Source organism: Loxodonta africana, unplaced genomic scaffold (assembly GCF_030014295.1).
Source record: "Loxodonta africana isolate mLoxAfr1 unplaced genomic scaffold, mLoxAfr1.hap2 scaffold_178, whole genome shotgun sequence".
Taxonomy (NCBI): domain Eukaryota; kingdom Metazoa; phylum Chordata; class Mammalia; order Proboscidea; family Elephantidae; genus Loxodonta; species Loxodonta africana.
The window spans coordinates 420,001-430,000 of record NW_026974923.1 but is presented as its reverse complement, the minus strand read 5'-3'; positions in this window follow the sequence as shown (position 1 = coordinate 430,000).

Sequence of the window (10,000 nt, the reverse complement as noted above, 5' to 3'; positions counted from 1 at the left end):
CCGCCTCTGTCTCCACCTCCGTCTCTGCTTCTGTCTCTGCCTCTCTGCCTCTGCCTCTGCCTCTGCCTCTGTCTCTGCCTGTCTCTGTCTCTGCCTCTGTCTCTGTCTCTGTCTCTGTCCCTGCCTGTCTCTGTCTCTGCCTCTGCGTCTGTCTCTGCCTCTGTCTCCGCCTCTGTCTCTACCTCTGTCTCTGCTTCTGTCTCTGCCTGTCTCTGTCTCTGCCTCTGCCTCTGCCTCTGCCTCTGTCTCTTTCTCTGTCTCTGCCTGTCTCTGTCTCTGCCTCTGTCTCTGTCTCTGTCTCTGTCCCTGCCTGTCTCTGTCTCTGCCTCTGCCTCTGTCTGTCTCTGCCTGTCTCTGTCTCTGCCTCTGCGTCTGTCTCTGCCTCTGTCTCTGTCTCCGCCTCTGTCTCCACCTCTGTCTCCGCTTCTGTCTCTGCCTCTCTGCCTCTGCCTCTGCCTCTGCCTCTGCCTCTGCCTCTGCCTCTGCCTCTGCCTCTGTCTCTGCCTGTCTCTGTCTCTGCCTCTGCCTCTGTCTGTCTCTGCCTCTGCGTCTGTCTCTGTCTCTGCCTCTGTCTCTGTCTCCGCCTCTGTCTCTACCTCTGTCTCTGCCTCTGCTTCTGTCTCTGCCTGTCTCTGTCTCTGCCTCTGTCTCTGTCTCTCTCTGCCTCTGCCTCTGCGTCCGAGCGTAGCGGGCCCGCTTCGGGATACCGCGCGGGCGCGTGGCCGGCGGGCGCGCGAGTCGTGCGGTCGACCCTACGTAGTTCGGGCGCGCGCCCCCGTGTCTCGCGTGCGACGCGTCCTCCGGGGTCGCGTGCGTGCGTGCGTGCGTGCGGGCGGGCGGGCGGGCGGGCGGACGCGGGTGCGTCGCGGTCACCGTCCGTGCGCGTGCGCCGTCTCGAGCGCGTCCCACTTTGGGGGGACGGCGGGCGCGCGGGGGCGCCGCGGGCGTGTGGCCGTGCCGCGCCTTCCGCGTGGGCGTCCCCCCCGCGCGGCGCGGGAGGCGCCCGTTCGTTCGCGTCTCCCGCCCGCGGTTCCGGTGCGCCGTCTCTCCGTCCGCGCGCGTCGCCGGGCGTGCGTCCGAGCCCGCGTGCCGCCTGCCCGTGGGTGCCGCGTGTACGGGGCCGCGTCCGCGCCCGCGTCCCCGAGCGTCAAGTGCAGGCCGCGCGCGCCTAGTGGAGCGTGCCCGCCCGCTCCGTGTATCGTGTGCGCGGGGGCGACGCGCGTTCCCGCGTGTTCCGCCTGCCTGCGTCTACCTCCGCGTCTCCCGAGCGTCCCGTGCGTGCGTCTGCTGTGCGCGTGCGTCTCCGCGTTTCCGCGTGCCCCGGGCGTGCGTCCGTGTCGCCGGAGGGCGCCGCCGCCGCCGCCGCCGCTGCGTGCGCGTACGTGTCCGCGCGGGTGCGCGCGTGGCCTCTCCGGTGCGCGCGCGCGCGCGCGGCCCCGTCCGTCCGAGTGCGGCGCGCCCTCTTCGGGATGCCGCGCGGGCGCGCGGCCGGCGGGCGCGCGAGTCGCGCGGTCGGGCGTACGTACCTCGTGCCCGTGCCCCCGTCTCGCGCGCGACGCGTCTATCGCGTCGCGCGTGTGTGGCGGGGGCGCCGTGTCCTCCGAAGCGCTGCGGCGCGGCCGTCCGCCCCGTCGCGCCCCTCCCTCCGTCCGCGCGGGTGGGCGTCCCGCTTCGGGGGGGGGCGGCGGGGGTTGGCCGCGGGCGGGCTTCTGTTGGGGGGGTCCGCGGGCGTGTGCCCCTGAGGCGTACCTTCCCGTGTTTCGGCCGCGCCGTCCGTGCGAGTCGCCGTGCGTCCGGGCCCCCGTGCGCGTGCGCGAGCGGACCGTGTCCGTGGGTGCCGCGCGTCCGCGTTCCCGCGTGTTCTGCCTGCCCGCGCCTACCTCTGTGTCTCCCGGGCGTCCCGGGGTTGTGTCTGCTGCGCGCGCGCGCGCGCCCCCTCGCGTCCATCTCCGTGTTTCCGTGTGCTCCGTGGGCCCGTCCGTGTCTCCGGAGGGCACCCTGCGGTGCGGGCGCACGCGCGCGCGGGCGCGTTCCCGTCCTTCCGTCCGTCCGTCCGTCCTCCTCCTCCTCCTCCGCCCCCCACCGCCCACACCCCCGCCGCCCCCCGCCGCCCCCACCGCCTCCGCCGCCTCCAAACCTCTTCCCCGCCTGGCGGGTGGCAGCCGGCGGCCACGTCGGACTGGATCCGGATATCGCCAGCGTGGGGCCCACAGCAAGGGCGCAGGCGGGGTGGGGTTGGGGGTGCGTGGTGGGCGGTGGGGGGGGTGGCGCCAGCGGTCCTCGGCGGCGGCGGGCCTAGCGCCGCCGGCACGTGCCCCTCCGGTTTCAGTCGGGACCGCCTCCGTGACGTCGAGGAGAGCTTCTCCACCCGTCCGTCCGAGGGCGCGGGGGTTCGGCGGACCGAGGGTGCCGTCGTCCCTCGACGACCGCCTTCGGGTCGCGCGCACACACACGCTCGGAGGCGCCCCGTCTCAACTGAAAGGAGTCGGCGGAGTAGAAACCGCGGCCCTCGAGACAGCTCCCTAACGCCGGGTGCGTGCGGCGGGGTGCTTTCTACACCCTACAGAAGGAAAACGCCTGTGGCCGGAGTTCTCGACGCCCGCCTTTCGACGCACCCTCTCGTCGCCTCGCTCCGTTTCCTAAGGCTCTCGTGACTCCTCCCGTTCTATTTCAGGGAGGCGCAGCTGAAGGGCTATCCGCTCCGCCCGTCCGTGAAGTTGGGCTTTCCCCCCGAAGGTGGCCGGAAGGGGGTGGGGGGGCGCGTGAGCCAAAGGATCTTGAAAACGCGGCGGCGGCGGTACCGCTTTCGGCTCTCGCCGATCCCACGCAGAGGCGGGGGCGCGGGCAGGTCCGCGCGCAGGTGCCCGTGCGAAGGTGCAGGCGCGTGCAGGCGCGGGCGCGCGCGCGCGCGCCCTCGGGCAGGTACGTAGAGGCGGGCGCCCGCGCGTGCACACCCCTAGGCGTACGCACGGGCACGGACCGTGCGTACCGCCCGCCCGCGCACGGGCGCGTGCACGCGCCTGCGTGTCCGTATCTGCAGCCACGGGCGTGAGCGCGTGGGCGCCTACCGTCCTTCTTCTACCTAACGCCGTCACCGGGCTGGCTCGGCGTCCAGGTATGCCTGTCTCCCCCTCCCCTCCAATCCCCTCCCCCTCCCCGCCCCCCTCCCCTCCCCTCCCCTCCCCCTCCCCCTCCCGTCCCTCCCCCCTCCCCCGTCCCCCTCCCCCTCCCCTCCCCTCGTCTCCCCTCCCCTCCCCCCTCCCCCTCCCCGTCCCTCCCACCACCGCCTCCCCTCCCCCTCCCCTCCCCCTCGCCTCCCCTGCCCCCATCCCCCTCCCCTCCCCCACCCCTCCCGCCCACCCCCTCCCCCTCCCCCTCCCTCTGCCTGTCTCCTTCCTTTTCTGAAACCGGGTTTTCCTCTTCGAGAGCCGTTCCGCCCCTCGGGCGAAACCAACTCGCCGCGTACCGGAGACCGAGTGCAAAGACGGAGCCCCGGCGGCGCGGCGGCGGCGGCGGCTCGGAGCTCGGCTGCCGACCGAGATCGTCGGCGGTTCGGATCCGCCGGCTCCTCCTTGGGAAGCCCGTGGGGCGGCTCGACTCTCTCCCCTAGGGCCGCTCCGAGTCCCGAGCCGCTCGACGGCACGCGACGGCAGCGGCGCCGCAGTCAGTTCTCTATCTAAACGGAAACGACGACGATGACGAACGTCAGTCTTCACCGCCACGCCCTACTCCCCACCCGAGCACCGTTCCAACTCGGGTGTTTCTCTCCCTGTGGCGGGGGTCCCCCCCGACTGAGAAAAAATAAACCGCCCCCCGAGGACGGCCCGCGTTCGGAGCCTCTTGGTAGTAGCGCGCCTTCACGGGACGACGGCACGCGCGCCCGTCACCCGCTTCCCGGAAAGCTCCCCCCGCGGAGAGTCGCGAACTCGGGCGAAGACGGAGGAGTCCGCGTACCCGTCGCCCAAGGTTCAGCCATCGTCCGATTGGAAACCGGTGCCTTCCCGGTCCCGCCTCCCCGTCGATCGACGCCTCCCGGGGGTGGGATGGCTTCCAGCCGAACCAGCCTACCGTACCCTTCCCCTCCTACGTACCTCGGGAGGTCGGCTCGGACAGGGAGGGGCCCGTCAGATGTCCAGTCCGCCGTGAGCTTTCCACGACGACGGTCGGCCGGTCGGCCGGCCGGTCGGCCGGTCGGCCGGTCGGTCGGTCGGTCGGTCGTCCCGGAACACCCCGGTCGGGTCCGCGCGCGCGCGCGGCACGGGCTTCACACACCTCGCTCCTCTGGCTTCCCGGGAGACGCTCGCGGCACGGCGACGCGTGCAACGCGGGAACGGCGACGCTGCCCTCGGCCTTACCGTCCCCCCCCTCCAGCCGAATACGGCCCCGGCCCTCACCGCGGGCCGAGTTGGGGGGCTGGGGGTCGGGCCGGGGGGGGGGATCGGCGGCGGCGGCCCTCGTCGGCAGGCGGCGCTAGCGCCGCCGGCGTGCGGCCTTACGGTTCCCGTTGCGATTCCCCTCGTGGGCGCGGAGAAAAGCCTCTCCATCCGGCCAAGGGGGCGCCCGTTCGGCGGACCGAGGGCGACGACGGGGGGCTGCCCGTCCGCCTGAGCGCGCGCCCGCTCCCGCAGGCACAGGCGCGCGCGGGCGCAGGCACAGGCGCACACGCTCAGACACGCGCTCACGCGCAGACGCGCACTCAAACCCATACAGACACGCACAGACGCACACACAGACGCACGCACAGACCCGCGCTCACGTGCGCAGGCGCCCCCACAGACGCAGGCGGGCACGCACACGGGCACGCCCGCAGACGCGCACGCGCACGCACGCAGTCACGCGCGCACACGCAGGCACACACGCCCGGACACGCGCGCACACGCCCCCGCAAAGACGCGCCCCCGCACAGACGCGCGCGCGCGCGAACGGACGCACGCACGCGCGCAGGCACGCGCGCACACGCACCAGGCCACCCGGAACGTTTGCCAACTCCCCGCCCACCTCAGCACCCCACCCCCCGGGCCCGAGGCGCGTGGTCCCCCACCGCCCCCACCCTCCGACCCCCCCACCGCCCCGCTCTCGGCCTCCCACCCCCCAACCCCCCTCCGGCACTCCACCCCCCACCCCCACGACTCACGCACACACGCCCGCCCGCCCGCCCGCATTCGGGAGCCGCCGGAGATCTCTCGATGCTCGAGACGCCGACTCACCCCTCTCCCTCCCCCCCCCCCGCCCCGGAGACGCCACCTTCCCGAGTCCGCCCGCGCGAGCCCGGAGAGCACTCGCTCGGGCCGAGCCGCCCGAGGGCCTCTGGGCGGGCGTTCGCGGCTGGCCCGCCGCGCCTCCGCTGGACCTCACTAAGTCCGGCCTCGCTCCCGAGAGCCTCGAGGGCCTCCCTCGGTGAGATGTCTCCCCAGTCGGACCGGGGGGCCCAGAGCCGGTCCGTACCGGCTCTGGGAAGGCGTTCCCGGCCTCCCCCCCGCCCCCCGTTTGCCCGCCCGCGTCGCGGGAGGATGGAAAGCGATGAGGAAGAACGCTCTCGGTGGCGGCCGTGGTTTTCTTTTGCGACGCGGATGCCGGCAAACGCACGGCTCCCTCCCTCCCTCCCTCCCTCCCTCCCTCCCTCCCTCCCTCCCTCCCGACGCAATTTGCCCGTTCAACCCGCCTCACGCGTACCGTTGGCTCGGCGACAGGGACGACGGCGGAAAACGTCTCCCGGTCTGCCTGCTGCGCCACGCGGGCACTCAAAGAACGAGGAGGAAAACTTCGGGGACTGGCGGTCTCATCCCGTCCCGTTTGTCGCGTCCGTCCAAAGGATACGGATCGGAGAACACCTGCCCGTCCGACGCTTGGGACGTGCTCTCTTCTCCCTCCCGCCCCCGGTGGACGCTCATCCCCTCGGGCGCCCCCCCCCGTTCGGCCCTTTCGGGGGCGAGCGCGCGCGCGCGCCCCATGACGCTCCCGAGAGGTTTCCCCGGCGGCCCGGGGGAGTCTGTCCCCTCTGCCACCCTCGAGCCCCGGCCGGGGCCCAGGTGGACCCGGTTCCACCCCCCCGCCGCCCTTCGCTCCGGTCGTCGGCCGTCACCCGGCGGCCGCTTCGATACCGTCCCCCTCCGGAGCTCTGCGGCGCCGACGGGATGGGAAGCGGTCCCGGCGGGCGCGCGCTGGCCACGGCGGCCCGGGGCCTTCGCTCCGTCTCCTCGAGCCCGGCCTGGCTCCCGGCGTCCTCCCGGGGTCCTCCCGGGGTCCTCCCTCCCTCCCTCCCTCCCTCCCTCCCTCCCTCCCTCCCTCCCTCCCTCCCAGGGCCCCCCCCCGAGTGGGACACGCCGGCTGGCCGGCATGGTGCTCCAGGGCTCCAGCGGGGTAGACGGGATCTTCCTGGCTGAGGGGCGAAATGGCCCGGCTGGGCCGGACCCCCTTGGATCGGAACTTTGGGAGATGGGGCCAAGGTGGTGGAATAGGCTGACGCTTCCGCCTAGCTCTCTTGACGACAAAGACCCGGAAACACAAGCGAACGAGTATGTCTGCGACGAGCGGCGAGTCCTGACCGTCGAAGGCGGGCTTAGACGACGCACTGAGGGGCAGCGGCAGGAAGAGACCTTTCAGGGGCAGAGAGGGTTTACCGGCCCTGCCCCGCGGGGAGCCCTCAGGCACCATTCCCAGAGCGGCTGCTGCAGTGGGCTGGTACCGTCGTTCCACTGCTGTTCCGTCAGGGAGAAGCAGCCAGCCACACAGCCTGCTCACACCTCCGGAACCTGAGGAGGGCCCGGCCGGGCGGATCCCCTTGGCCCAACCGACCCCGCGCTGTGGCCGGCCCCACCGTCTTCCGGCCGCCCCGCGCCGAGAAACGTGTTCGGCGGCGGCGCTGGGAGGCGGGGGAGGGGGGCGGGGGGGGAGCCGGGACGGGGCCGGGCGTCCGGCCGCCCGGCGACGCGCCCTCGCCGGCCGCCGATCCGGATCCGTCCCGCTGCACTCCGCGCCGGTTGTCGGCCGCCACCTGGCGGCCGCTTTGATATCGTCTTCCCCCGGAGCTCCGGCGCCGGCGACACGCGCGGGAGGCGATGTGGCCGCGCTGGCCGAGGCGACGTTCCCGGACGCCGGCGGCGGCGTCGGCAGGATCGTCCTGGCCGAGGCGGGAAAGGGCCCGGCCGGGTGGATCCCCTTGGCCCAACCGACCCCGCGCCGTGGCCGGCCCCAACGCCTTCCGGCCGCCCCGCGCCGAGAAACGTGTTCGGCGGCGGCGCTGGGAGGCGGGGGAGGGGGGCGGGGGGGGAGCCGGGACGGGACCGGGTGTCCGGCCGCCCGGCGACGCGCCCTCGCCGGCCGCCGATCCGGATCCGTCCCGCTGTCGCCCGCGCCGGTTGTCGGCCGCCACCTGGCGGCCGCTTTGACATCGTTTTCCTCCGGAGCTCCGGCGCCGGCGACATGGGAGGCGCTGTGGCCGCGCTGGCCGAGGCGACGTCTCGGGACGCCGGCGGCGTCGGCGGGATCGTCCCGGCCACGGTGGGGCGCCGGCGCCAGAGCCACGTTCCGGAATTGGGCCCGCAGCTTCATGTGGCCGAGGCGGTGGCCGTCGCCGCCGCCGCCGCCGCCGCCGCCGCCGCCGCGCTCCCGGGTGCCGTGTTTTAGACGGCGCTGGACCGAACCGGGCCGCACCGAGACGGCGCAGGCAGAAGAACGGGACAAGGCACGCCCCGGCCGTTCGCGCGCCTTCCTTCGCGCGGCCCGGTCGTCACCGGGGCCTCCGGCGTAGGTCCGGGGTGGCCCGCGGAGGGCGCCCCGGGCCCGGGCGCGGTCCCGCGTGGGGTCCGGACCGTCGGAGAATTTTTTCAAAGTCCCGCTCCGGGGGTCCCCGGGCCGAGGTTGCCGCCCCCGGCCCGCCCCGGCCCGGCCACGGACCCGCGCGGGGCCCGGACCTTCGGAGGGGCCCCGCCGCCCGAGAATTTTTTCCAAGTCCCCCCTCCGAGGGTTCCCCGACCGGCCCGCGTTGGCCGCAGCGCAGGCGGCTGGCTCTGGGCGCCCGCGCGGCCCCGGCCAGCTCCGTCACCCCGTCCCGCGGGTCGACCAGAGGATCCCGGGAGCTCCGGGGGGGGGCGGGGCGCTGGGGGCCATGGGGTCGCGCTACGGACCGATGGCCGGGCCGCAGTTCCGGGGGCTCGCCGTGGGGAGCGGGCCCCTCCCGCCGCGGGGCGTGGCTTTTCTCTCGCCCAAAACGGGCGATTTGGGCCACCAGATTGGTGCTGACACGCTCTCCTCGCCGGGTGACTCCCGCTGAGCAGATGGGAAACCTGGACGGGTCCGTAGACGCCGGTCCACCGACGGCCCACGCCCTCCCCCGCTCCTCCCCGCTTGAGCCGCCCGCCTGGGGCCCGTGCGCCGGCTCTCGCGCGTCCAGATGTCCAGCCGCGGTGCCTCCCCCCGGTCTCCAGTGCCCGAGGGCGGCGTGGCACGGGCGCCGCGGGCCCTCTGACCCGCGTGCCCCTTGTCGCAGGCACCCGCGGTGGCCGCGGTGCTCGCCAGAGTGTGCCCCGCTCCCCCCCTCCCCCAGGCCCACGTGCCTCGCGTGTCAGGCGTTCTCCGTGTGCGGGGTCCTCGCGGCCACCTTTCCGCAGCCGGGGCGGGCGAGGCAGAAAGCGGGTCCTCTCCGGGGCTGTCCTCGCCCGCCTCCTGGCAGCCCTGGCGGGGGGGTCTTCTCCTCCTCGCTTGTGCCTGGGCTGACCCGATCGATGTGGTGTTGTCGTGCTCTCCCGGGCCGGGTCCGAGCCGCGCCAAGACGAGGGACGGACATTCGTGGCGAATGGGACCGCTCTTCTCGCTCAGCGCGCGGGCCCCTCGCTCCTCCTCCCCGCCCGCCGGTGGTGCGCAGAGGGGCAGGGGCACGGAATCCGGCCCGACCTCGCTCATCTGCCCTCGTTCGCGGCCTCGCGGCCAGCGTCGGCGGTGGCGGGGTCCTGAGACCGAGCAGGACAGCCTCTGCTCGTGGCCCTGGTGTTCTGCCTCGCGTCGGGCCCTCCCCCGCCCCCCGCGGCGGGGGGGCTCTCTGGTCAGGCGCACCCGCGCGCCCCACCCAGGTGGTGCCGGTGCGCCTCGAGTGGCCCTTTGGCGGTGCCCCTGGAACGCTCCAGGCCGTCCCTCAGGTGCCTGAGGCCGGGTGGCGGTGCCGTTTCCCCGTTCCCAGCCCACCCTTCCGGTCACCGCTCACGCGTGTGGGCGTGCGCCCCTCGAGCCGAGAGAAATAAAAAACAGGAGTGCGGCCGAGAGGGAGAGAAAGGATGTGGAGGAAAAAAAAAAAAAAAAAAAAAGAAGGGGGGTCGAGCGGGGTAAGACCTTTAGAGCACGCACGCCTCGCGGGAGGGTGCCGTGCCTGATCCCGAGAAGGCGGGGGTGAGAGAGGGGTGCGCGCGTGCGTGCCCGCCCCGGTGCCTGCCGAGACCCGCGTGAGGCAAGCGAGAGCGGAAGGAGGAGGGCCCGCGTGTTGCTTCCGCCGGTGCCGAGGGAAGTCGCCCTTGCGAGGTGGGGGCCCAGGCTGCGTAGCCGCGGCTGGGCCCCGGCGGTCCGTTGTTAGGCTCTGTCGTACCTCCTCCCCCCCGCGGGCCGCCCTAGAGCGCGGACCCCTCTACAGAGGGAGACCGGGGGGTGTGTTGGGCTTTTAGGTGCCCAGGCAAGCCTCGGGTGTGCGCGGCGCGTACCCGCGAGGCCCCGCGCGCTCGCCGGAGCCTGGCTCCGGTGAGGCGGGATGAGGCGGAGAAGCTTTAAAAGGAAACGGAAAAAAAAAAAAACGGACGACTCAAAAGGCGTGACTTTCCGAGGCCCTCGGTCGCCGCTGCGGTGCCCCGCCCGTTCCCTCCTCGCCCGAGTGGAGGGTGGACGCAGCACGGAGCCGGGAGCACGCGCCGTCCCCGGGTGAGGCAGAGCCGCCGTGAGCACGAGGCGGCAGGCTCCGTTCCCGGCCGCAGAGGCCCACTGTGCCTTAACCCCCCCGCTGGTGCTTACCAATACCGCA